This window comes from Telopea speciosissima, chromosome 8, assembly GCF_018873765.1.
Source record: "Telopea speciosissima isolate NSW1024214 ecotype Mountain lineage chromosome 8, Tspe_v1, whole genome shotgun sequence".
Lineage (NCBI taxonomy): Eukaryota > Viridiplantae > Streptophyta > Magnoliopsida > Proteales > Proteaceae > Telopea > Telopea speciosissima.
In genome coordinates, this window is record NC_057923.1 from 25,246,245 (window position 1) to 25,250,758 (window position 4,514).

Genomic DNA, 4,514 nt, shown 5'->3' on the forward strand with positions numbered 1-4,514 from the left:
TTCTTCCCATTTTCTATGGATTTTGCCCTGATTATTTATATAAAAAAAGGGTCTTGCAGAAGAGCAGAAAGACCACTCACTCTAGACCATGGTTTGAGGTATCAGATCGGATCGACCGATTTTGACCGGATCGGATCGCTATCGTCTGAGACCGATCTAATCCAACTGTACAGACAGAGGTAAAAATATAATAAAATTAAATTTTTTTTATTATAAGAAAACAAGGACAAAAGTGTCATATTTGCCCGAGTTTGGACAATCCCAATCCAAATCGGCCGCCCCAATCTGATCCCGTTGATACTGTGATCACGAACCATGCTCTGGACATTCAATCCGGTCAAAATTAACAAGAGAGGTCTTGAAGAATAGCACTTTCCTCTAATCGTCAAACTCAAACATTAAATTAGGGGAAATTTACACATACCACCCCTGAGGTTTGACGAAAGGATATTTTCACCCCCCAGTTTTGGAAAATTCTGCATACCCCCCTGAGGTTTGCAAACGGTAACATATAAGCCCATTCCATCAGTTCATGACTAACACTGTTAAAAATTAGACTTGAAATGACGGAATTGCCCTTACAAGAAAAAAAAAAAAAAAAACACCACCTGTAACTCATCTTCCCCAAATCGATTGGGAAGATGAGTTGCAGGTACATACAACTGTACAAGGGGAGAAACTAGAAAGGGAGGAAGCCACTGCAGTTTCACTACTGCTTATTGCTTGGATTATTGAAGAAGAAGAAGAAGAATGAGGGTTGGAGTGAGGGGTGAGCAATGTAATTGAACCTCTGCAAATTAAAGTTGGGAGTGAATGGAATCAAAAATGGCAGTATGGGTTAGATACATAATGATATAATGAAACAGATCCATGTGATTCCATGCGATTGTCCCTCCTCAAATTAGGGTTTTGATTTTCGAAAGCAGAGGTTTGATTTTTTTCGGCAAGCTCGCATTCCTTTTGCTTTCTGTTGTACACTGAATTTGTTTTTGTGGGGGTTTGTTAGATGGGCTAACGCCTGCGTTCTGGGTGTGCTGTGGCTGTTTCTTCATTTCTGGATTCCCCCGTCAAAGATTGATTTTGTGAGGAGCATTTCGATCAATGCATCTTTCACTATGGAAACCTATATCCCACTGTGCGTCCCTATTCCTGGAGAAGAAGAGTAGGAGGAGAGATGGGTCGGATTCGACAGAGGAAGGCAATGGCAACCCTTCCACCCTCCGGCAGTTGCAGGAGAATAAGCTCAGAGAGGCTCTTGAGGAAGCATCGGAAGCTGGGTACTCGTCAAATCGTGCCTTTGCTTGCGGTCATAGATTTCATCAATCGTAGCAAACCCTTCTCGCCCCACTTTCGAGAGATCAGGCCTTCTCTGATATGCCATCTATTTTAAAAGAAAACCAGTTAAGAACTTTCAAACTAATTAGTCTTGAACGTACACCACAAAGGCCTGGTTCAGGTTCAAGGCCTTTTAATTATAACCAAGGACTTCCATTATTCCTTGAGCAATAATCCCATTTAACAAGTATTCTAGAGTTATTCCTTCAAAGATCGTCAACAATTAACTGAGTTCGATTTCGAACAATCAAGATGGGAGCCTCAGCAGGTCGAGATCCATTTCTTTCTCATTTTCCATTCTTTCTCTTTAACCCCTGTTGGAAGCCTTCGCCCCTGGTTCTCTTTTCCTCCGAAGACCCAGATGAAGGAATGCCCTAATGCTTCAAGACCCAACTCAATCTCACCCAATTGAGCTGTAGGAAAGCAAGGGGCCGCCGCTTAGGGTTTGGGAAATTGAAGTTTGATTAGCAAAAGTCCTTGTAGAAACTCTAGGACTTTAGATACTGAAATCGATCCCACTGAGAACACAAGCTTCGATTCCTAACTGGACCTACAACTACCGCTAATTTCAAATTTCATAAATTTGTAATTGAAATACCACTTGATTTTTCTAAAACTCTAGTGGTTTGGATCGATCCAGCAGTCCTAGGTGACAGTGGACGGCGAGGGTATTGGGGAAGATGAGTTGCAGATGTGTTTTTTTTTTTCCCCCTTGTAAGAGCAATTCCGTCAGTTCAAGTCTAATTTTTAACAGTGTTAGTCATGAACTGACGGAATGGGTTTATTCATTACCGTTTGCAAACCTCAGAGGGGTACGTAAAATTTTCCAAAACTGGGGGGTGAAAATATCCTTTCGTCAAACCTCAGGGGTGGTATGTGTAAATTTCCCTTAAATTATTTATTGCTTTAACTTTTTTTTTTTTTTTTTTTGGGGGTAAAGATTGCTGTAACCTTAAGGTACATCAAAATCAAATCCACTTATCTTACCCAAAAAAAAAAATAAATCAAATCCACTTATGCGATTCTTGCATAAAGTTCGTTAGCTCACATGCAATGGCCTTCCCACACAAATAAATTTCAAAATCTAAAACTTCAACCTTAATTCACATGTCTTCACTCAAATATCGAAAATGCCACAGCTTAATCCACCTTAATTAAGCCTACACCTCAAATTACTAATATACCATCAACCATGGTTTGAGGCATTGATATCGTATCAGGTGATACGCAATGGTTTTGTTAGTCATTGAGACCGTATAGACAAGAGGTAAAACAGTAAAAATTATGTTTTTAAGGGAAATCATGGGTAAATTTATCCAATACGAGCTATCAATGTTGATGCCGTATCGATTTTGCAGGTGACTAATACCTGATTTGGATACCGTGCATTAAAACCATGCCACCACCAGGCATCAACCCATGTAGATGTCATGAGTTGTCTTGGTCAATTGGTTGAAACATCAGGGCTATTACTGTAATTGGACCTTAAATTAGTCTGATATTTTATTTTATTTTTTCGGTAGTTTGAACTGTTTTCCGTCCCGCTCTCGCTCCGCTTATTTTAAGGAAGGTTTGCTCTGCGTCTCTCACTCTCTTTTCACACTCACTCACTCTTTCGCCACTGCACGCGCTCTGTTCTCGTGTGGTCTGCTCTGCGCAAATCCTACTCTGTAATTCCGATGACCGTGAAGGTCTCGGAGCTCACACTGCAGAGTAAGATCAGTTTTTGTGGTTTTTATTTTTTTTATTTTTTTCCACTTTTGGTTTCTTCTCTCTGCCGCCTTTCTAATTTTTGCGGCTTTGATTTTATCGGTTTCGGTTCAACTTTAGTGCATTCGAATTTTGTTGGAACTATGTTCACCTTGATGTTTCAGATCATAGATCTGCGAGGGACTCCACATTTAAGTTGTTTTGAAGCTTTGAAACCCCATTGTCCCAATATGTTTTCTATGTTCAAGATGTGTTATTTGAATTTTCCGTACATAAATTCGAATTAGATGCCTGATAAGATTCTTTGGATTTCTTTTTTTCTCATGTGAAATTTCCTGTTCTTTATTGGTTTGCGTTGCATGTGCTTTTCTAAAATTTTCGACATCTTTTCATTTTTTGTCTTTTGGGTTCTAAGATGTCATTGAGACGTTTAATGTTGTAGATCACATCTTATCTGATTACATACCATGAATAAGGCATTTTTCACCTAAATCAGGTGTTCTTATGGAATTTGTTCTTTGGTGCTGTTGATCGGAATCAGTTCTCTTATTATAGTTTCTGCAATTATACTTCTTGGTATGGAACATTTATAAACTAAAAGGATTTTATTCAAGTATCAAATTTTTAGTACTGCTACCTGTACCTTTTTCTTTTTGTACAATTGGTGTATGCTAGGATTGTAATTCAAACAGGCATCTCTAAGGGTTACTCCCCCTCCTTTTGAGGGGTTCTTTCACTAAAAGCAATGCACAAGAAGATTTTGGTAACCTGACCCTGTGTAATACATACTGATGCAAGTTAATTCCCTCTCTTGGCCGAAAAAAAAAAGAAGAAAACAAAACGAAAAGGTATAGAAAAAGAAGAAAATATTTTTTGAATCCTACACCATGATAATAAATGAAAACTATTAAGTACTGTGTTTCGAGAAAGAAGAGATGCACATATAAAATGGTCTTGACACCTTAAGAGAATCTGAAGCTTGCAACAGTCTCAAGTGTCAACAAAACATATGATGCGGAAAAATTCAACAAAGTAAGGAAAAAAACATCAATGTGAGCTATGTTCAACAATTTCATGTCTCATTTTCCTTACACCATAAAGAACTAAGGAATAGACTTGGTAGGATAGTTATTTACATTGGAAGGCAATTGACAATGTTTAGGGAGAGTGTGGGCTTGTGTGCATAGCAAACGGTGAGGTTTCTCAGCATTTGTTTCTCTTGGATATTGCCGCCCTTGAGTTTTAACTGGAAACAGTTTAAAACCTGAAATTCTACCTTTTGTGGGGCTCGTGTCTTTCTTCTCTCAATATGGTTTATGTTAATTTTATGCAAGATAATGCAGGTACACTGGTACAGCATATTGCATCTGTACTTGTTGTCTGGACTGCTTGTTCTCCCTCCCCCCAATTAAAAAAAAAATGTAAAAACACAAGTTGATGTTGAATTAATTGTATGCAGGTTTAGTGTA